This window comes from Panthera pardus, unplaced genomic scaffold (assembly GCF_024362965.1).
Source record: "Panthera pardus isolate Hobbes unplaced genomic scaffold, ASM2436296v1 HiC_scaffold_22, whole genome shotgun sequence".
Classification (NCBI taxonomy): domain Eukaryota; kingdom Metazoa; phylum Chordata; class Mammalia; order Carnivora; family Felidae; genus Panthera; species Panthera pardus.
The window spans coordinates 61,253,521-61,277,227 of record NW_026526788.1 but is presented as its reverse complement, the minus strand read 5'-3'; the positions used below and the strand labels follow the sequence as shown (position 1 = coordinate 61,277,227).

At 49.7% G+C, this 23,707-nt stretch overlaps 1 protein-coding gene across 7 annotated transcripts in view; it reads left to right on the top strand.

The window, feature by feature from the left end:
- The window catches only part of SH3PXD2A (SH3 and PX domains 2A), a 242,916-nt gene that overhangs the window by 54,703 nt on the left and 164,506 nt on the right, over positions 1 to 23,707 (top strand). The window contains exon 1 of one of the 7 annotated variants that reach the window (XM_019459328.2): positions 616 to 633. The exons of 5 other annotated variants lie outside the window; for them this stretch is intronic. The gene's annotated coding sequence lies outside the window, so the exon portion shown is untranslated. Of the gene's footprint in view, positions 1 to 615; positions 634 to 9,599; positions 9,621 to 23,707 lie in introns of those variants that run through there. One more of the 7 variants, XM_019459325.2, reaches the window with a different exon arrangement.

Here is a 23,707-nt window from a genome sequence, read left to right as displayed (position 1 = left end):
TGTGTAGTTGGCCAGGTGGTAAAGAGGGGAGTGAGGCAGTGGGCTCCAAGAACACCCAAAACTACAGCTGCTTTCTGTCTGTCTGCTCTCTGCTTCTCTCTGGGCACTGCCTCAGATTTCTGAGGAACTTGGCTGTCAACAACTCCCGAATTTCATATCTTGTAGTTCCCAACACCTGAGAGACTGTCTCTGACTGACTGTTTCAAGTTGAAAAATCCCAGGGAAGACTCGGATTGGCCTGATTTTGGTCACGTGCCCTCTCTGGACCAATCAGAGTGGCCCGGAGTAGAAGGTCACGTAGCACAGATGTGACCACTAGGGGGCCTATGCCTCTGTAACAGAGTCAGGCACCAGACAAGGCAGAATTAGTGTGAGTTGAACAGCAACCCTTCCAATACCAGGAAGGGAAAACTGAGAGTTTCTAGATTCTTCCTTAGGGCTATAAGCCTGGTGTAGGCCAATAAAAACACAAAGAAGAGACACCTACTTCTGGTCCTCACAACCAGGCTCTACTCGTTCATTTGCAGGCTTTGGTGGTGAGTCACCTTGGAGAGGCCAGGCCTGCATGTTTGCTCTTAAGTACCTGACTTTATCCCATTGTCCTTATCACTCTACCAATGAGATGAGTCAAAGGTGAGCCAGCTTCCTGTATTACAGTAAATCCTGTCTTAATCCGATAATATGGGATGGAAAACCACTCCTTACTTTCCTGCCTCTTCTTCTCCTCACCTCCCCCATTGCTGTCCAGTCTCCTTGGGTCCTTCTGGTATAAATTGGTGGGATTTGCTGATACCCCATCAATGGATGTAGTGTGCGGGACAGGAAATGATAAGTTAGTTGGGGAGAGGGAACCCTGAAAGGACTCATTGATGAGCCAGAGGGAGTCTCAGAGCCAACGGAAACTCTCAAATCAGAGCTTTTCTTCCCCCACCCTTCTGTTCTGTGCCCCCATCCCCTCCCAGTTACAGAACCTCACAAGAAAGGAATGCTACTCCCCCTACTTCTTCCTTGCCTGGAGGGCTTATTTCCTGTGTGTTGGGAGGGGACGTACAGCATGGGTCAGCTTGTGTGATGCACTGGCTCTAGACGTGAGCATGGCCAGGCCTGTCCATGTGGGTCATCACTGCCTTGGAGATACAGTTTGGAAAGGGTCCTTCGGAATTTAACCTTTGAGCCAAGCATAACATCTTTGTGAGCCCATTTTACAGAACTCATGACATGACTTTTAGTGGCATTCATTTTGGAAAGCCTTTCTTATTTATCAGGGTCGCTGATTTTAATATGGCGACTCCTGTAGAGGAAGAAAAATGATAATGCTAACTCCATCTCTAGTCACTGGTGCCCTCGCAACTGGGCTTTCTAGTGAGAGTGGCTTCAAGCTTAGGCACTGGGGACACATTGCCTAGGACTGTTTATTGGCTCCACCACCTTGTAGCTCTGGAAACATTCCTCAACTTTTCTAGGTTCTCTTTCCCATCTGTGGAATGTAGATTTGAATAGTACCCACCCAGTAGGGTTGTTGTGAGGCTTAAATGAGCAAATCTATCCTTGGGAATAGACTATCTCAGGCACACACTGGGACAAGCAGCCCTGAGCAGGAGGCAGGCCGGGGGACACAGGAGCCAAACGACTTGTGCTTGGAGAGAGACAGTGTCTCTTTCATGTGACCTGTGGCATTAATGAGGAGTCCTCTGGTGGAGCATGGGGGAGCTGGCTCATTCGTGGCATTGTGGACGAGAGTCTACAGATAACCTGGTAACTGCCCATTCTACACTTACCTGAAGCCTTAGGACTATAGGACTATACTGGGCTGGTCATTTATCTCCATCCACGTTCACCTCTGTCCCCCACACCACCCATATGCCTTACTTACAGGCTGTCTGCTACCCTTGAGGCCCTGGAGTAGGGTCACCAGATAAAATATGAGATGTCCAGTTAATTTTTTTTAATGTTTTTTTTTTTTAATGTTTTAATGTTTATTTATTTTTAACAGAGAGAGAAAGACAGAGCATGAGTGGAGGAGGGGCAGAGAGAGAGGGAGACACAGAATCCAAAGCAGGCTCCAGGCTCTGAGCTGTCGGCACAGAGCCTGATGTGGGTCTCGAACTCACAGACTGCGAGATCATGACCTGAGCCGAAGTCAGATGCTCAGCCGACTGAGACACCCAGGCGCCCCTTTAATGTTTATTTACTTTTGACAGGAAGAGAGAGACAGAGCATGAGTGGGGTAGGGAGCAGAGAGAGAGGGAGACACAGAATCTGAAGCAGGCTCCAGGCTCTGAGCTGTCAGCACAGAGCCCAATGCGACACGGGGCTCAAACTTACAGACCGCGAGATCATGACCTGAGCTGAAGTCAGACGCTCAACCAACTGAGCCACCCAGGCACTCTTCCAGTTAATTTTGAATTTCAGAGGAACAATACTTTTTTTTCACTGTAAGTGTGTCCCAAATATTGCATGGGATATACTTATACTAAAAAAGCAATTCATTGTTTATCTGAAATTCACATGTTGTTGTGTGTCCTATGTTTTCACTTGCTTAATCTAGCAGCCTTACCCTGACTGTAAATGGTGAGGAAGGAAGAATAAAGATGAATAAGCCAGGCTGGCTCAGGGTAAGAGTGGATGGGCCTGTGCTACGCCTTCCTACATATTTGCACTTCTTTAGGATGGAAGTGGCACAAGCTGAGGAATGCTAAGTTGAGAAGGACAAGGTCCCTTCCTTCCAGAAGTCTGGTGGGGAAAGTAGACTTTTAGGCAGTGAAGTCTACTGGAAATGAAATAAACACTTGATTGAGGGACAAGCAGCATGTTATGGATGGAAAGAAAGGAAAGAGCACTCCTCTTGGGAGGAGGGAACAAAACCTGTGTGGTTTGATTGGGACGGCAGCCTCGAGTGATATAGCCCCATACCCCCACAACAGTTTGGGGGTATTTGGTTGTTTTTTGAAAATTATAGTTATTGGGGTAAAGTATGTCTCTAATTTCTTTGTTAATTTGTTTATTCATTAAACATGCCTGCCTCCTATCCATCCGTCCGTCATCCATCCACCCATCCATCCATCATCCATCCATCTAATCTATCCAATCTAAGTGCCTATCTTCTATGTCCCAGGAAGTATGCTAGGCTCTGGGGATTTATTGATGAGCAAAAGCAAAATAAATATATATATTTTATAAATATATATATAAATGTGTATGTATGTGTGTGTGTGTGTGTGTGTGTATATATATATATATATATATATATATATATATATATATATATATAATTTCATACTATTTCAAATGCTACAAAGAGAAGTACCATAGAGATACTACAGGGAAACATACTCTGGGATCAAAGCAGGCATCCCTGAAGAAGTAAGTGGAAACTGACAGATCAAGGAGTTATTTTATCTTATTTTGGAGATCAGAGATTTTTTCTGCTTCTAATGAAAGACAAAGACTGTCTCCCCAGACAAAGGCATGAATGTACATATATAATTCTAATGACCTTTTTTGGTCATTCATACCCCCCTGATATCCTTCCAAGGGTATCAGGATAAGACCCTCTACTCTGCCCCAAACCCTCTCCTCTCCTCGTATCTTCTGCCTTCAGCCTTCAGCCCCAGTGGTTCTGCCTCCACCCACCAGGGGCTGTGCACTGAATGTGGCCCCTCTTCCTGCCCCCGGGAAGCCCCGGGTATGGAGCCCTTCACCTGTGCTGTTCACTGTGGTAGCCACTAGCCACACATGGCTATTTACATTTACATTTAAATTAATTAAAAAGTTTGAAATTAAATTTAATTAATTTTTTTTAACATTTATTTATTTTTGAGAGAGAGAGAGAGAGAGAGAGAGAGAGAGAAAGGGCACAAGTAGGGGAGGGGCAGAGAGAGAGGGAGACACAGAATCCGAAGCAGGTTCTGTCAGCACAGAGCCAGATGTGGGGCTCCAGCTCATGAACCGTGAGATCATGACCTGAGCCGAAGTCGGATAGTCAACCAACTGAGCCACCCAGACGCCCTTTGTTTAATTCATTTTTAAGAATCAAATTAGATTTACTTTATTGGTCATACTTGCTATATTCTTCTTTTATATAAAGTTTATTTAATTTTGAGAGAGAGAGAAAGCAAGCATGCATGCATGTGTGAGAGGGCAAGGGTCAGAGAGAGTGAGAAAGAGAGACAGAGAGAGGGAATGAAAATGAATCTCAAGCAGGCTCCCTGGTGAGCACAGAGCCCACCCTTTGAAATCATGACCTGAACAAAAATCAAGAGTCGCATACTTAACCAACTGAGCCACCCAGGTGCCCCATACTTGCTTATATTCTAAGTGTTCAATAGTCACAGTGGCTAGTGGCTACATATTGAGCAGATACAGAGAATTTCTATCGTGACAGAAGTGTCTTTTGGAATGTGCTGTTTTAGACCATCTGGGGCACACAACAGGCTTGACTGGGTTTTCTGCCTACCCCAGAGGGCTCTGCCACCCTCCCAGCCCCTCCTCAGCTGCCTTCTAAAATCTTTAGGGCCCCGGCAGGAAGAAGGAGACTATGTTCTACCATGATTTGCTCGATCAATAGAGCAATTCAATTCAACAGCTATTCCAAACACTTCTGGAAACCACGTCAGTTGCTAGAGAGGGCTTCTAAGGGCATTTCAGATGTTAAGTTGGGAGTAGGGAGAAGAGAGGCTCTTGGTCTCCAAGTAGAAATTGATTTCTTCTAAAAATAATCCGCCACTCAGCCTATCTGCCCAGGAAAAGGGACCTGTCCCAGAGGGAGCTGTCTGGGACAAGGCCTGATGTTGAGGCCTGTTTGGCTCTAAAGGGCTTGGATTACTTGGAGGTGCAGCTAAGGGGAGAAGGAGGACAGTAAAGGGCCGCAGATGCTCTTAAGTTGCCTTCTCATTGGCACTGGATCACACTTCCAGCCTCTGTAAAGTTCCTTGCACAACTCCTTCACTGTTAAGTATCCCCCCCACCGAGGAAGGACCGGAAGACTCTCTGAAGCCCCGGCTCCACCGAAGGTTGTTTCACAATCTGACCTACAAGACGGTGGGCAACAGTAATTGCTCTGCAAACATTGGCTCCGTGCTGCTGCTGGTCCTTTAGTCTGAACTCCGGCCAGTGAGTGCAGAGGGTCAATATTTGATGAGAGACCGGAGAGGCCCTTAGGCTTCCCCCACACTGCTTGGAAGATGGAGGTAAGAAGGTTCTTTAGGTATGCTCATTTGCTCTAGTGGATTTAACGTGTTTTGAAGAGCTTTAATCTCTCTTCCTTATTCATCTCTCTAGACTTTCCACCCACTTACCCCACCCAGGGTCACACTCACTTTCTAGCTTTCAAATAGCCAGGCTAATGTTGAGCAAACAAAACTATAATCCCCAAATCATTCATTACTGGACTTGGAACGTGTGTTGGGGGCGGGGGGGGGGGGGGGCTTGTTCTGAGGTCATTTGTGGTGCATTACTGGATCACTGCATTTTTAGAATGAGAATTCTATTCCAGGTCCCTCACTTTGCAGGTAAACATCTGTGTTCATCTTTCTATTTATTAGATTTATAGTTTGGTTTAGGTTTTGTTTAGTTCAGCTTAGTTTAGTGTAGCTTATAGTTTTGCTTTAGTTTGGTTTGATGTTCAGAGCAAGCCTCTGCCGAGGTCAAAGTAAGGTGGTCCTGATGTGTGCCAGGAACCAAGCTGAGGATAGGAAAGGGGAGGGAGGAAGTGTCTCTCCTGCGGGCTCTGTCTTTTAATCATCAAGGCAGGCTCTGTGTTGTTTGAGATCATTGACCCTACACTAAAGGCAAGGCGGCCCAAGCCTGGGGAGATAACACGCCAAGTTCTAAGAACAGTTTCATTCCAAGGATTACAGACTTCCATTGCCTGGCATGGCAGTACAAGTCCCAGCTGTGCGGTGAGCTGTGGGTCATTGTGATTGCTCACACACCCTGGACAGAGGAGAACATCGGCCATGACTGATGTCAGTCCCCAGTCCCAGGAAGGCTCAGAGAGCCTCACGTTGTTTGCCGTGGTGACAGTGGGAAACATGGCGCAGAGGGCTGCTAAGTAAACTGTGGTATTCTCATACCATGTTGTACAACAGTCAAAACAAATGAGATTGATCTCAGTTCTATGGATGAATAACCAAGAAATGTTAATGAATGACCACTGCAGATTTCAAACAGTACAGTATGATAGCAATTATGCAAAAGCAACAGCAAGACATAACTTTTGCAAGTACATATACAGCCTAAGTATATAAATATTTTTTAAAGATCTGGAAGGATGCACTCCAAATTGATAATAAAGTTATCTCTGGAAGAGGGTTGGGGCATCAATGAGAAGAGGATCTTGGTCAAAGGGGAAACTTAGCCTTATTTGTAATGTTTTACTTTATATAAAAAAAGAATGTATTCATGTATTATTTACGACGTTAATATTTAATAATTAAAAGGATACCTATGGGAGGATTGGGAAAAGTGGGAAGTCTAAAATAAAATATGTCTCTCGTGGTCATTATACTATAACGTGATAGAAAACACACAAGTTAAAAAAAAATAGACACTAAGAGCTTATCTACCAAGAGAAGGAAAATGACAATAATTATTAAAATCACATTATGTCATATTTCCTGAACCATCCTTCTAAATCATCCCTATGGAATGGAACTGGTTAGAACCCATTACATCAAACCCCAGGGACATGTCCAAATTATCTTATCAAACCGGAATCTTGTATTCAAACATTGCTCAAAACACACAAACTGTGTATTGGGGCAAGAAGTACTGGGTGGTGGTCCTTGTCACGACCAAACACACTAAGGGCTGCATGGTTGTGGGTGCAAGGATTATGGGCAGGTACTCCAGGGCCAGGCTGACTGGGGTCCAAGACCAGCTCCAGCCCTCATTGTTAGCGATATACTGTTAGTATATAACCTTTGGTGAGTTCTTTAACCTCTCTGCACCCCGGTTTTCTCATCTGTATAATGGGGATAACAAAAATACCTGCCTCATGGGGTAATACTAAGAATGAAATGAGGTAATCCGTGTAAAGAACACCCATACACTAGCCACGAGCATTGAGACTCTGGATGGGGAAGCTGAAAGCTCACTAGTTAGACCCTCAGAAACATAACTCTGAGAGAGAATAGGTAGAGATGCCCATCCCATCTGCAGGCAGATGTCTCTTCCTGTGCCCCACCGATACAGGCTCCACTCTCACCACGTGGTGCAGCCTGCCTCCAGACAGGAGAGTCAGGTGGCAGTGTTAAGCATTTCCTAGATAAAGCTTTTCACCTCCAAAGAGTGATTACCAACGCTCTTTCTCTCCCAGCAACACTATTAGGAAAACAAGTAATTATTGGTCACTGTTTTTCCTTGCTCTTGGAAAGACGCATCTTTTGGATCCCTGATGGAGCACCGGGGGATTCCAGGGGAACCCTGTGGGGATTCCAGTAGCCTTTGGGAATTCTATGGCTGGCTTCCCTCCCCTCCGGGAGTTGGCTCCTGCCTTAACTACTGCCTTTCATCTTGCCCCTGTGGCCTGAGGGTGAACTCCAGCTTCCTCTCTCTCTTGATTTCTCTTCTGGCAGGCTGTGCTGTTTGCAGGGGTGGGGTTAGGGGAGTGCTGGGGGTATCTGTTCCCTGGGGAATGTTGGGAGAGGAGGGCCTGGGGAAATGTTACCTGGAGGCCAGCTCAGGATAGAAAGCTGTTTACCTACCACTGGGTTGGAGCCCTGGGGTTACTTGGTACCCTGCCAGTGCCCCCTTCTTGTGCAGTTTCCCTAACCCTGTGGTTTTAGGAATAATCATGTGCACGGAGGCCTCACAGGTCTAGAGCAGACGAAGAGAGGTGGAGGGGAGAGGTGGTGGCCTTGGGGCAGAGTCATGGTGGGTGGGGGATGGTGGGAGACAGCCTCACACATCTTCTATGTGTAAAGGGAAATAAGAAGAGAGAGCTTGGGCTCTGCTGGAACCTGCCATCAGGAGAACTTTCCAGCTGGATACAAATAGAGGAGGGGAGTTTATCTGACTCTCTGCAACAGCCCAGAGTTGCAGGATACTCATCATGCTGTAGGTATGCTTGGAAAACTAATCTCTTCTTGTACTGATGAGTACTGCATCTGCGAGCACCGTGTTTGGTATCTGCATACACTTGCAAAGGTGCTCCTAGCAAATGATGTATAAGTGATCCAGGCACATGCCTCCTAGGGTGCTCAGTGGACATAGGCCCTCTCAGATGAGACCCTCTCTTGTGAGTGCACCATGAAGCCAGGAGCCACCTCAGTCTGCCCTTTGCTGATCATTCATACTCCCGCTGTGCCCTGGTGGGATTTTCACACAGTGGGGAAGCTCCTTTGTATACATGGGGAATATTGTAAGAAAAGCTGGAATGTCTTCTGGGTGTTAAATCTAGGCATTGTTTCCTTGTCTCTCACTTTCTGGGTGAAGTCTTGTGACTATGGGTGGATGGAGAGTTTAGGAGGCGGCCTGCTCCCCCAGTAACTGTCCTGCAGGACTGATGAGAATGTCTCGTTCAAGGAGAGAAATCAGCTGTGTGCAAATATCAGAATATGGGAGGTACACGCTTGGCAACCAGCGTTAACCATGTCTGCTGGGGAATTAGGGGTAGAATTGTGGTTTATAACTAGAAGGCCCTTGGAGATCACCTACCAGGATGATACATGTCTGGCACTCACGCTGCCACTTTCCAGCCTCATGCCCACAGCAGACATCATTGATTGGTCATGGCATGTTCCCATCCTTTGCCCATGGCAGTCATTGCTCATCGACCATGAGCCCAGACATGGTCTCAGAGTCCTTCTAAAAATAAACCAAAACCAGATACCTTCAGGAAGAGACTACCTGTCCATTGGCAAAGGCACCTTGAGTGAAAATTATTGGCTACCCTCTGATGTAGTCCTTTTCCTAAACAGATGAGGAAAGAGACCCCAGCAGGGGAAGTGACTTACGCAAATTATAAGGGCATTAAGTGACAGCAGGACTAGAACTCAGGTACCCTAGCTTCTAGGTCATTCTAGCCTCTATCCAGAAGTCCTCTTTCAGTTTTTGGCTGAGGGGGGCAGGAACGCCCTGTTGCATCACCAAGAAATCGCCCGGAGGGAAGAGGGGTCATTCACCCTCCCCGGGGACAAGATGCGTGTGCAGAGAGCCGAAGACTTCTCTTGAACTCCCAGAACAGTCAGACGGCAGACCTGCCTTCACAGGGTCTGCTGCGTCCTGGTGGAGCTCAGCCCACACGTCCCGCCCACCTCCTCCTACCTCTGTCGGATAACACACCCCGGTTCTGCCAGAGGCAGCGTCTGAGTCAGGCTACACCGTCTACATGAACGCTTGAGCTGCGCACCCTGTTTTCCTAGCAGAAGGTGTCACGTCAGGGTGTGTTCGGGTGGTACTTCAGGAAGGCCCTGAGTGTAGATGCTGCCTATGTCACCTCCTTCTCCTCTGGCCTCAGGCCTGAAGGTCTGACCTAGAAAACTCGGCTCTGCCCCCACTGGGACCCCCTGTATCCCCTTCGGATAAGCAGCAGGAAAGCTGGCTGGAGAGTGGGTGGGGGACAGTGTCCCCCTCCAAACTGGAGAATGAAGGGAAGGAAGGTCTTTGGTGGTGGCCAGGTGAGTGTCCTGTGAGTGTGGATGTGTGTGCCTGGAGCCTTCAGCTGTGACCAAGTCTCTCCCTTCCCTCAGGAGAGAATTTCAAGTTAATCCTGGCACCTTTGGCGGAGTGCCAGCTACATTCCCGGCACTGGGCTTGGTACAGGGGACCCCCATGGGGAAAAGTCAGCGTCATCCTGGGCAGAAAACCCAGGCCCACAGCTTTGGCCTAACCCGGAGCCGCCAGCTGGTGGAATAATCGGGGTAGGGCAGAAGGCACGGAATGAGCGAGCAACCCAGAGTATAGAGCACTGCCATCAGGCCTGCACACACTTAGGCACCCTGGCAGGCTGGTCAAAGTGCCTCCCGGAGCTGGGCTGGAGGCCTTGGCATACTCACGCCCCTTCGCCCCATGGCAACAGTTGGTTTTGCTCTTGACTGGTTTGGAACTAGGCATGTAGGACAGCCAGGGGGAGCTGTCGGAGCCTGGGTTATGGGCTTGTTTGAGGGAAGACTGTTTTTCTCCTTCAGCTGGGTGACCCAGGGGTGCCAGCTGCAGTGACCCCCCCCCCCATCAGCTCCCTGCCGCCCTGGCTGGACCTCAGCCCCCCAAGTGATTTTAGGGGCTGTGATTCCTGCATCTCAGGGATGTTCCCTCAGACCAGGTCATTGTAGGAGTTGCTGGAGAATCAACACTGTTTCCTTTGTATCCTCAATTTAGCTGGAGCTAAGGAAAAAAGGGTTTTAGATTCTTCAGAGACCTCCACAGTTGGGTGACATCAGGCTCTCCAAAAGAGCCTGTGGGATTCTTTTCTTTTTTTTTTAATGTTTATTTATTTTTGAGAGAGAATGCACAAACAGGGGAGGGGCAGAGAGAGAGAGAGGACAGGCTGTGCTGACAGAAGCAAGCCGACGCAGGACTCAAACTCACAGAACCATGAGATTATGACCTCAGTCAAAGTCGGATGCTCAACCAACTGAACCACTCAGGTGCCCCGCACTTGAGGGATTCTTGATGCCAAATTCCTCGCTCTCCCAGTGGGGCAGTTTCTCATGGTGATGGAAAGCTCAAGCTTTGCTATCAGACAGATTTAACGTGGGTGTGCACACCGGCCCCACGTCTTACCAGCCTGGTGATCCCAAACAATAACCTAGCCTCCGAGACTCCGCCTTCTCATCTGCAGAATGGCTCTCAGTGCAGAAGCTACCTCAGAGAAATGAGATTTCCAGGAGATGAGGCCCAGGAAGCCTTCCCCACGGAGTCTGGAGCAACTACAGAGAATTGCTGGGATGGTGGTCATTCCTGATGTTGCCCCTGGCCCCTGTGGAGGAGGGCAGGAGCTCCATGGACCCATGTCTGTCCAACCTGGACTAGGGGAACATCCTCTCAGCCACAGAAGGGTCTTGGGCACCTCTAAGCTGCGGCAAATGAATGCTGTAGGGCTGGCCAGTTGACGGCCCTAAATGCCAGCCTGCGTTTGGCTCCATCTGCTAATTGGGGAGCATTTATCTGGTGCCCAGCAGAACACGGTGGCCAGTTCAGCCACGCTGGAGTCTGAGCTCAGTGCTGGTGGTGGGCTGGGGCGGAGGCTAGGAATAGGGTGGGTGCGGTGGGGCGGGTGTCCCTAGGGCTAAATGGACCACATTCGGGTATACCTTAAGGGGAAAAAAAAAAAAAAGAACAGGAAGCAGGAGGTTGCGTATGGGCTGGAGTTAAGATGTGCGCAGACAGGGTGGTTCTGGCATGCGACAAGCGGCCATTCTTCCTACTGAGACAGTGCTGGCTGGTCTCCTGAGGGCATCTCTGGTGAAGGCCAGCCTCTCTGGCTCCTCAAGGGGATGGGCTCCATTCTTCGTCGTGGAACCTTGTGAGGAGGAGCCCCAGTAGGAGGGTGGGGGGAAACTCCTCTGCGTGTGCCCCTTGGGGTGCTGGGCCATGCACGCTCCTGCTTCCATCCTGCAGTGACTGGGGCCAAGACAGGGAGACAGATCACGAGATCTACCCAATGTAGAAGGACTCAAAACTGAGATTCTGTCCATCAATGTATATCTTTCTGGTGCAGCTGGGACACTTCAGGCCAGTTTGGAATACCTGGGTTTCTTGGATGTGTAGTTGAGAGCTAAGGTGGATGGAGGTAGAGCCGTAGAACCACCGTCTCTGCAGGTGAGGGAGCCAGGATGCAGACTGGGCAGTCTGGCCGGAATCCACATGCTGAACCCCTTCTGTTCATTGCCACTTGTGACTTTGATGCGGCCCCTACATGGGCCAGAGCACCGCAGAGCCGGCCTAGGAGGCCCTGGCACCTTGGAGAGGAGAGGGGTCCTTTCCCACCTTGTCAAGAAGGCTTCGGCTACCAAGCAGGTGAGCTTGGGCTGGCCGCTGGAGGGAGTGCTGCCCTGACCCTCTGCCCTGCCTGGGGAGGGAGGGTTTAGGCTGAGCAGACAGAGAGAGAGAGAGAGAGAAATTGTCAGTTTCTGTGCAGATGTTCATTTCCTTCTCTCTGCTCTTGAGTCCTGGATTCTCCCTGTGGTGTTCTCTTCATCTCTCTCTTTCCCCAGTTTCTCTATTTATCTGTATCCCTCCAAGGGTCTCTGAGTCTGTGCCTATGTCTTGGCATGGCTCCGTTCATCCCTGTGGCCTTTCCCAAGAATCTTTTCTGGAGGCATTTTCTCTTACTCCGGTATGTCTTTGTCAGGCTCGGGGTCTCTCTGATCAGTATCTCCCCCTCCACGTTGTCGTCGCATCCTGAGCAGGAGTCTGGGAGAAGGGCAGGGCGGGACCTGACCCTGGTCTGTATGGGGGTCACTGACTGCAAGGAGCCAGGGGCTTGACAAGTCTGTACCCTCGAAGGCAAAAGCCCACTGGGGGAGGGAGGCTCCTTCCCCTTTCCAAGGGAGTGTGGGGCCTCATAATTGACCTTTTCCCTGGCATTCCTTTTGGAATCAGGTGACAGTCTTGGTACCCTTGGTACCAGAGGTACCTCTGCCTCCGGAGGACACCCTTCATGCCATCCATTGGCACTCCCCACTCCCAGAAGAGGTGTGACTGCAGTCTCCCTTCCCTGGACCTGCTGTGCCCAGACCCCATGGCCGCAGGGGGCCAGCAGTGTCTCAGCCCTCACCCAAGCTTCCCTAGAGAGTGGGGCCCAGGGTTCTGTGGATAGGGCTGGGGATGTGGAGGAAGGAGCCTCAGGCTGGCTCTTCCCCTTCTCTGGCTGGATGGAGGGCCCCCTGGGTCTCATCTGTCTGTTCCATCACCTAATCCCTCCCCACCCCATGCTAGCTGTTCCTCTAAGGCCACACCTGCCCTGATGCTGTCCCCTCTAGAAATAGCTGGGAAGAACAGGGAGCAGCCCTTATACAGTCAAGTTGGTCCCCAGATACCTCACCAGCTGTCAGTGATCTGGGTAAGGTAGAGCCTTGACATAGGCCTGGGCCAGGGCTCTGCTCTCCCTTGAGCATCTTCTGTCTGTGAGGGGCTGTCCTGTGGTCCAAGTCTCTGTCATCACCTAGGGGTAGGTGAGAGGTGAGCACCTGTTACGGACAAGTCACTGATAAAGGGTGGGGCTGTCTACGAGCCGGCCCATAGGCCGGTGTCTCCAATTATAAGTCACACGTATGCTCGGCCCTCAGCATATACCGAGCCCGGCTCCTATCTAGACCTCTCCCCACATTCTACCCCTGCACCCCTCTCCTTCCTTCTTCCTCCTCTCTTTCTCTGCCTCACCTTCCCCCCCCCCCATGCCATCTTCTTGGCCCTCAGCCAAGCCCTCTTGATTCCTCACCTACATCCATGGTGTTCTTACCAGGACTCCCAGCGCTCCAGTCTGGTCCTTCCAGCTGCTTCTGGAAGCCAGTGCACTGAAGCCAGTCAGCTTTTCTGTTCTGTTGTTTATTTTTAGTTATGAAATTGTTTAATCCTACAGAAAATAAGATAACATAGCAGAGGACCTACCCCCCAGATTTAACAAATGTTTGAGTTTTACATTTGCTTGATACTTTTTTTTTTTTAATTGCGGTATAATTGACATCAGATACTTTCAAAAAGAAAGATAATGGTGTGGATAGAGGAGGTGCCTGATAAATGCTAGCTTCCCTTCATCCTGTCTTGGGTTCTGCTGAAGTAGGTCCAGGAGACGGGCTGGCTTTCCGCAGACTGAGAAGGTGGTCCAGGCAGGGAGATAGGCATGAGCAAAGGTGTGGAGAGGCAGGACTGCCTCGGGCTCGGGTGAAGGTCAGGGAGATTCCCGCTTCTGTGGAGGGAGAGCCCAGCAGGGAGGCAGGGCGTGCGCACAGGGGCCTGGCCGTCCTCAAGCAGCCAGCCCCTTCTGTCCTTGCACTTCTCTCTGCACCTTGTGTTAGGTGGGCACCTGCCACGTTTATGAGGTCTCCAGGAGGAAGTCATCCCCGGGGGCAGCAGCCGGGGCTGCCGCCTGGACAAGGAACCTACAGCTGGGAGCCAGGGTGAGCTGGAGGACACCCCGCTCTGTGGGGACTTTTCCTCCTGCGTTTCCTGGTTCCCTGACGGAGTGGAGCTCTCCCCGCAGGAAAGCCTCATTAACCAGAGCTGGCTGCAGAGCCTGGGGAACCCGAGGCCGTCCCTGCTTGCTTGCTTCGCTGCATGGGCTGCTTTACCGGGCTCCCCCTAGCAACTGTGCCCCCGTTTTCATTTTTGCTCTGGGGATTTTTCTCTTTTCCCATCTGGGCTCCACCTTGTCCTCCCCTTCCGCAATGTGAAGGGACATCAGGAAGCCCTTGGCGTAAGGAGAAGTTACAAGAAAAGGCTCCTATGGGCTGAATGGCCAACCTCAGTGACCGGAGAGGAAGCCGTCAGGGCAGGGGATGCCGCGTCAGCCCTTGAGGCCATCAGGCTGGGTGGGGAACTTGGACTGCTCAGGTCAGCTGTTAGTAATGCCTGAGCTACCAAAGGGATTCAAACCCAGTTGGGGTCACCCCAAACCTGGCCAGACATGTCCCATATCTAACCCAAGAGTAAGTTGGTGCATCCTGTGTGACCTCTCTCAAAGTGCAGCTGGGCTCTGCCCCCTTCCTCTCTGTCTGTTCTGTCCCCATCTGGGTCCAGCCCTGTCACCCCTGCCCAGGACACGTGGACAACTAAGCTGGCTTCCTCAGGGGTCTTCCCACTCTCACTCTTGTCTTCCTACCAATAGAGTGATCCTTTTAAAACATAAATTAGATCACATCACACCTCTGTTTATAACCTTCTGAAAGTCTCCCTTTCTTTTGGGAATTAACTCCCAACTCCTTACCCCTGCCCCCAGGCCGTGGGTCGTGGGCCCCCGTCTGTTCTTCCAGACTTGTCTCCTGCACCCTGCTTTGCTGGCTCTAGCTCACTACTCACCCACTTGCTCCTGGGACACCAAGCACAGTGTTGCCTTGGGGCCTTTGCCTTTGCCATTGCCTCTGCCTGGAAACTCTTCCCCCAGATCTTCAGGCAGCTGACTCCTGTGCACTCTGGCCTCAACTCACATGACACCTCTAGAAAGGCCTTCCTTGACCACTTCCTCAGAGAGCCTGCCAGTCCTGTCACATTGTCACATTCTCTTGTCTTCAGGACACGTATCACAAGGTGTCATTATCGTGTTTGACTGTCTACTCATTTACTATCTCTTCCCCACTAGAGTGTGAGCTTTGAGAGAACAGGACCTTGCCAGCTTGTTAGCTTGTTTTCCTTGGGCCCAGGACAGTGCCTGACACATAGCAGGTATTCAGGAAATTGTTGTTGAATAAATACATGAATGTGTGGCAAGCTGGTGCTGAGTTTTGGGAATGGGGTGCCAGGCCTGCACCTCCCTTCTAAAGGCCAGCTCTATAGTTTAGCTCCCATTCCTTCTCCTGTGTGTCTATCTTTGCATATAGGCTGGGCTTGCTGTGGGAACACTGCTCAAGTTTGGCTGGAATGCTTATAGCGAAGAACAGCGAGGGCTTTCCAATGTTAACGCGCACACAGACTACTTAGATGTTGTTGCAATGCAGATTCTGATTCAGTAGGCCTGCCTGGGGCTTGAGATTTTGCGTTTGCACCAAGCTCTCAGGCGACAGTAGGGTTGGTTTCTAGATCACATCTTGAGTAGTGAGGGCACAGAGTGTTGGAAGGATACATTTGAAGTCCTTCTCTTTCTTTTTCTTCCTTTGTGTCCAAATGTGATCTTTCTCCCATTTGGTCTCAGCCTTTGTGACCATGTGGGAATTTGGCCTGGGGCATTGGGTCTCTGTATGAGGAACACTGTTCCAGCACTTGCCAGAAGCTGCCAAGGGTGGTGTGGGCTGCCACAGAGGTGGTGTATTCGCATCCTTGGAAATGTTCCTGTGAGCTTAAAGGTCACGTGTCAGGGGTATAGATGCCTGTGTGGGGAGGAGAAGGCCCCTCCCTGCAATTCAGCTTTGTGTCTCTCTGTGCCTTCTACAAACTTGTGGAACTAGGATCTCAAGTTGGGGCTCATTCACCTGTGGTGACTTTTATAGGTCATCTAGCGAGCCCTCAATCCCCACCCTTGTTAGGCCACCCTTCCTTAGTGCTTGGCATTCTAAATACTGTGTGTGTGATTTGGTGGATAAGGTAGGGGGAAGCAGGGGTGACAACTTGGCTTTGGGAGTAGTTCATTCATATAGGGGATGTGATGCTTGACTTGATTGGGTGGCAAGGGGGTGGTTCTGCATTTCATATTAAGTCTTCCCTCTTTCAGTCTGGTTCACTGGACCGTGACTGAACTCCTTTGTATTAGTTAGGACAGGCTAATGCTGTGTAACAAGCTCTCAGTGACTCGTTAAAATAGAGGGTTTTTTCCTGCTCATGTCATAGACCCAAACAGGTTCCTGGATGGCTGTGTTCCAGGTAGTCATTCAGGGACCCAGACTCTTGCATCTGGGGACTCCACCCACCATGGATCTCTGTATCCAGTCAGCACGGGAGGGAAAAGAGAATGTGGAGAATTATAGGGATATTTTATGTGCTGTATGGAGAGGATGCACATCATCCCTGCCCATATTCCATTGGTCAGAATTCAGTCACATGACTACCTCTCAGCAAGGGAGGCTGGGAAATGTGTGCCCAGCTATTAGTCAGATACTGTGATGGAAAGCGAGCATTTCAAGGAACAGTTCTTTACAAGAAGCATACAAGCTTTTGAAAGGAGGCAGGTATATCAACAAATAATCACAATATAGTGGTAAGTACAGTTCTAGAAGTATGACTAAACTACAGAGGCAATCTAGAGGAGGGGGTAAATGAAGGATAAGCCTGTGCAAAGGCCTCAGAGATGTTGACAGCAAGAGATCACATGGGGTGAGGCATTCTGTGCAAAGGCCCAGAACAGCATGGGTGCAGAACAGCATCTTATGTCCAGGGAAGATTGCAAGCAGGCCATGCAGTGTATGCAGTGTGTGGGGATGTACAGTGGTAGCAGGGCATATAATTTGAGAGGTCAGTTCGAGCAGAGGTTATGAATAGGTGTGTGTTCCTGGGAGGCAGAGAGCCAACAAATGGCCTGAAGCCAGAGATAAAACCATGGGAAGGGAGATGATAGCAGTGTTGGGAGATGGTGCAACTTAGCACTCTTTTTACTGGAACCTCAAAGAGGCTTCATGTGTTTTGGTCTCTTAAGCTGTCAAGTTTCTAATAGAGGAGGAAGTTGGGGGGTATGGGCAGGTGACCTACCCAAGTCACCAGGTATAGTGGTGCACCTGGCCAGAACTCCTTGGGTCTGCCTGGCTTTTTCTGGGTCTACCTGACAGCCCAGGGTCTTGCTGGGGCTTCCAGCATCTTTGAAGAAGCTTTCAGCACTCTCCCTGAGTTTTAGGATGGCCCAGGCAATATTGGTGCTGACCAAAAACACTCCCAAGCACAGGAGAGGCGGGCTCTTAGGAAGCCGGGGTTCCGTACTGACCAGGGAAAGGCCACAGGAAAGAGCTGGACTCTACCCGGTGACTCCAGCATTCTTCTTCAGCCTATTCTTTTGTTTTTTCCATTTGCACAAGACTTTGTGGGGGTGGAGAAAGATGAAGGTACACCTGGAAGTACCCTGACCCATTTGTATTCTAACAAAATGGGAAGGAGAAGCTCAGAGAAAGGGATGGAAGAAGGGAAGGACATTGGATTTTTTATTAGAAGCATCCCACTTGGCTTCTGTCCAAGAGAGAACCATGTCAAGGGAGTGTGTTGGGGACTAGCTCTGGACTCTCACTGCCTTGAACAGCAGCCGGGGTCTGGGAGCACCAAAGATCTGCCTTGGTCTCATCTCTGCCAAGAACATGTTATCTTTGTTCCAAACTTTGGCCAGATTTTGATCCTATGGTGGCTAGGATGCTTTGGGGACCACAGTTCTGGGCCATTTAGAGGGATGATCAGGATGAAAAAAATTGAGCATGTGGTTCAGCCAGAAAAAGGTCAGTCAGAAGGAGGAAGTCCACTCTTTTTCCTTCCCTCTTCACCTTCTTCAGGTCCTCTCACTCTTTGTTGATGGTCCTTGGAGGTAGGTGTGGGAGGGGGGAGTGTCAGGCAGCTTGAGGGTACATGAGGGGTTAGAAATCTTGAGAGGGTCTCTGGTGAGGCCAAGGGATAGATAGGGACCCGACCCCCAGAGGGAACAGGGTAATCTCAGCCAGTACCCTGCTGGAAAACACACACATCGCAGTGCGCGCGCGCACGCACACACACACACACACACACACACACACACACACACACACACACACCGGTGTGGGCAGGCTCATCTTAGGCTGGCCTCATCCTCTGTGGGGAGGCGGATTTCTTTGGCAGTCTGTCCCACACACAGATGTGTCTTTGACCACAGTTCCATCCCATGTACTGGCCAGATTTATCTTTCTAGATTCCCACTTCCACAGGGTTACTCCTGCTCAGCATCTTCCAGGGCTCCCTTTTGCCTGGAAGAGGAACTCCAGGTTCTTCCTCTCGGTCTCAGATGACCCCTCCAGCCCTGCCCCTCACACTGTCCAGTGCTCCCTGTCTCGGGCCTAGCACCCTGCCCCTCCAGCTGCACACTTTCCTGGAGACAAGAGGAAAGCAAGGTCACAAGTAGAGGAGGACTGACACACTGGGGTGTTGGGAGGGGCTGGGGTAAGCTCCAGTTCCACAGAGGAAACCACGCCTCAGGCTCTATCCCCAGGGCAGCTCTACCCCTCCTACCTGAAGCCAGGCTCAGAGCTGACTGCATCCCGCCCTCTGACCCTGCCCCGTCTGCCACCAGCCTGCCAGGTGGTCAGCTGCCCTACCATCATGCTCTTCCCTCTTGGCCAAGGGGAACGTGAGCGATCTCACATTGGGACAAAGCACAAGAGCTTTAAGAAGTGAGGCCTATGAAGTTACAGGTGAAAGACTCTGAAGTCCTTTCAGCCATTGTCAGGGTGGAGTAGCCTGGTTGATGGCCCTGAGCAGCTTCCCAGAAGCAGAAAGGGCTGTAAGGGTAGGGGCGCCTGGGTGCCTCAGTCGGCTAAATGTCTGACTCTTGGTTTTGGCTCAGGTTATGATCTCATGCGTTCACAAGATCGAGTCCTGAATTGGGCTGCACGCTGATAGCACAGAGCTTGCTTGGGATTCGCTCTCTCCCTCTCCCTCTTTCTCCCCTGTTCCTGCGCTCGCTCTCACTCTCTCTCTCAGAAAAGAAATAAATAAACTTTTAAAAAGTGTATTTAAAAAATAAAGAGATAGGAAGGTAGCACTGGAGTCTCTTCACCTGGAAAAAACGTGACCCCATTTATCAGGTACCTACAGCAAGCCAAGTACCACACTCACCCGTGTTACCACATTGAATCCACACATGACCATGGGCGCCTGTTTTTACTCACCCCTAGAGGGTGGGGTGGGTCCCAGAGGGGTTAAGCGGCTTGGCCAAGGTCACCTAGTTAGGAAGGAATAATTTGGAATTCTGACCTTTCAGAGCTCAAGCATTCCATCAGTAGCTAGAGTATTAGTAATGGTAAAACAGTACTGAGAGAGGCGACTGCTTCTGGTTTCTTCTGTGCCTGTTAAAGCGCTTTGCAGATATATTTTCTCTGTTCAACTTTGCTTCGGCCAATGGGGAGGAGAAAAATAGGCTTGACCCCATTTCATAGATGAGTAGACTAAGACTCGGAAAAGTTAAGTAGGAATAATTGTGTTTGGCATTTCACAGCACTTTCTCATGTGTCTTCTGTTTGGATCTTCACAACACGTATGGGGACGGGACAGGTATTTCTACTTCACTTCCATAGTCACCCACAAGCCTCAGCAGGCTGGAACTAGAACCCTCCTCTCTTGACTCCCATCCCCTGCTCTTTCTCCCAAGGCTGTGGGTCAGCGTTGCGGGGGGTGGTGCATGGGATGAGCCCACAGGGTAGTTTCAGGGGGAGACAGATATAGCCACCAGTCTGGTCACCTTCTAGACTTGAGGAGGTTTCCCTGGGATAGCTCCGTCCTGTATGCCTTTGCTTTCTTTGCTCTGTGTGCATCCTGCCACGGGTGTTGGGCTATCTGCCCAGACCCCACCACATTAATGTCAAACATGTCCTAGGCAGCGCCCACGCACCTGATGAGCTGCTGGAAAAGCTGGAGGCCTCCTCCCCAAGCCCAGCCCACGCACACCAGCTGGACAGCTCCCCTAGGGCCCCTAGATGCTCATAGCCAGGCCTGTCTGTCCCCATACTCTCCCTGCTGCCTCCTTGACCTCAGGGCTGGAGCGAGCTTTGCCAGGCACTAGGGACCCAGGCTGGTGCCATGACAAGAGGGATGATGAAAACAGTAATGATAATGTGTTTGGAGCTCTTAGTCTGTGCCAGACTCTGTACTAAGCACTTTACACACGTTGTTTCTTCTTGCCCATCACATCAGGCAGGTTCTGTTACTGTCCTCATTTTACAGATGAGGAAATCGATTTGAATCCAGATCTGACTGGCTATGCACCACTGGTTACTCTTATTCACATTTTTCAAAATGGTGTGTAGGTCCCACTGTGAATTCAGGAAGAGACCTTTGGTGGTGTGTGGGCAAATGCTTTTATCTTTCAACGGTTATATATTGTTTCAGTGTGTGTAGGTGTTAGGGGTTGAAGTCTTTCGTGTCCCCCCCCAATTCGGATGTTGTAGTCCTAAACCCCAGTGCCTCAAATGTGGCCTTATTTGAAAATAGGGTTGTTGCAAATGTAATTAGTTAGGATGAGGTCATAGTATGGTAGGGTGGGCCCCTAATCCAATGACTGGTGTCCTTGTAAAAAAAAAAATTTGGATCTAGACATGCACACAAGGAGGCTACCATGTCAAGATGAAGACAGAGATCGAGCTGATACTTCTGCCAACCCAGGAACACCAAGCATTGCCAACAAATTGCCATCAGAAACTAGAAGAGAAGCCTGGACACGGCCTTTAGAAGGAGCCAATCCTGCCGACATCTTGATCTCAGACTTCCAGCCTCCAGAACTGAGATAGGACATTTTTGTTATTTAAGCCACTTGTCTCTGGTACTTTGTCACAGCAGCCCTAAGCTAATACATTAGAATACACACACACACACACACACACACACACACACACGCACGCACACATTATATGCTTGTGATTTTATAGCTACTCTTGCTTTGGGTGGGGCTTATGATAGCTGAATAATGGCCCCCAAAGATAGCCATATCTGAATCCCCAGAATCTGTGGATGTTACCTTAAATGGTGAAAGGGACTTTGCAGATGTGAGTAAGGATCTTCAGAAACAGAGAATAGGAGGCAGGAGAGTCTGAGAAGGAGCTGGGACTACAGAAGCAGAATTTGGAGTGATGTGCTTTGAAGACAAAGAGGCTGCCAGCTGAGGAATATAGGTGGCCTCTAGAAGCTACAAAAGGCAAGGAAACAGATTCTCCCCTGAGACTTTGGGAGGGAAACAGTGCTGCTGACACTTTGATTTTAGCCCCTGAAGACCCATTTCAGACCTTCTGACCTCCAGAACACTAAGAAAATAAATTTGTGCTGTTTGTTCTTGTTGTTGTTGTTTATTTATTTATTTTGAGAGGGACAGAGCATGAGCAGGGTAGGGACGGAGAAAGGGAGAGGGAGAGAAACCCAAGCAGGCTCTGTACTGTCAGCACTGAGCCCGATGTGGGGCTCAATCCCACAGACTGTGAGATCGTGACCCGAGCTGAAATCAAGAGTCGGACACTTAACTGACTGAGCCACCCAGTTGCCCCAAATGTGTGTTGTTTTAAGCCACTAAATTGTGGTAATTTGTTCTGGCAGTGATAGGAAACTAATATCCATTTTAAATAAGCATTCAAGTTTTTCCAGAAAGGATCCCAAAGAAAAACACTTAGGTATGGATCCTATGTAGACAAGGGGCTTGTACACACAGTTGGGCAACCCTTTCTGTGCTGTCCAGCCTCCAAGGGGGAAATGCATGGCTTTGGGAAGCCCCATGACCTGGGCCTCACTTTTGCCTCAGTCGCTCCTTTGCTGTGTGTTGTTGAGCAAGTTACCTAACTTGTCTGTGCACCTGTCTCCTCATCTATAAAACACAGGGCTAATAATACCTACCCTGTGGGTGGCACATAATAATTGCTCAATATTTGAATTCTTTTTGACTCTCACAACAGCCTGGAGAGGCAGGCAGGGGAGGATCAATTCACTGGGCTTTTCTGAGCAGACAGTTCCTGCTGGTCACTTGCCCTGTGTGGTTGGTCACAGTGGGTGTGGAGGCCAGGGCACTTGTGAAACTCCCAGGACTCCTTAGTCTTGAGATCTCAGCTCTGGGAGGGCAGGAATGCTCCTAGTGCAGGGTTTGCAGAGTCAGACTTGGAGTCAAGGAAACTTCTCAACAGTATGCTCCAATGGTCTTTGTACACAGGATGCCGGTGGCTTCTCGAGAGGCTACCTTGGATTAGGCAAGGCCACATTGACATTTGTGGGCTCCCTGGAGAGACTGATGATTTGCTGTTGCCTTCAGACTGGTGGTCTTTAAATACGTGTTCAGAATGTCTTCAGCATCTGTGGGAAGCTGGCTGGAGAGAGTGAAGTCCCCCTCCCCCAGCCTCCTCCCCTGTCCTGGATTTTTCATCTCAAACTCATGCCAAACCAAGAAGTTACCAGACCCAGCTTCTATAGATAGCAGTTTAGTATTATTTCTTGAGCAGGCATCTGGAGCATCTCACCTGCCATCCCCACCCCAGAGTCTCCCACTACATGTGGCACCATCCCTGAGTTCTAGAAATGACACCGTCTCTCCATCATGTCCCATTTCCAATGACACTTGAGGATGCCCTAATTGCCCTGTGGAGTAGCACTCCAGGCATCTGCCCTTATCCTGCTCCACTGCCAACTGTGTGGTCATCCCCAAATCACTGGAATAAATGATCAGGGGCCTCCACCCTGGATCCCACCACTTTCTCTGAGATTTCATGGCAGCATTCCCCGGGATTCATGAACAAGGCAGTTCACTCCAATCTGACTGCTTCATCTAGCAATCCTGACACTCCCAATGCCAACCCTTTGTATTTGCCATTCCTGCCTTTTGAAGGCCTTTCTCTCCTTTCTGCAAGGCCTAGCTATACCGTGTCCTCCTCTGAAAGGTCTGCTTTGCTCACCCAGCCATACCGATCTCATCCTGCCCTGAACTTCCATTTTGTGGCTTTATTCATCTCAGCAAGGTGACACTCATCTATCTAATGGTACTAAGTAAATCTCCTGTGTCCATGTGGCTCTCCCAGCATGCAAACAGATCAGGGACCATGAGTGTAAGTCACTCTTTTTGAAATACACTCATCAGTGCATAAGATGTTATAAGGTAAAGGCTTGACTGGGAAGGGAGGATTTGAGATAGCGAAGGTTTGCATATTTTCCCAAAAATGGTCAAGGAAGATTTCTTTGACTCGTTAAGGACTTTGGAAGCAGGGTTGGGCCCACTCTCAAAGTTGGGGTGTGCTCCAGTGTCCTATGTTTTGGCTTCAGCATGGCCTGGACCCATCCTCAGCAACCAAATGCTCCAATGCCAGGCAGCTCCTTACCAGGATGGATGTTTCTGCTCTGCATCCTGTCTCTCTCCCTGGATGCTGCTTCTGGGATATGTGAGTTCTGTTCCCTAAAGGCTGTAGTGGTTTTGATAAGAGTGGTTTTGATC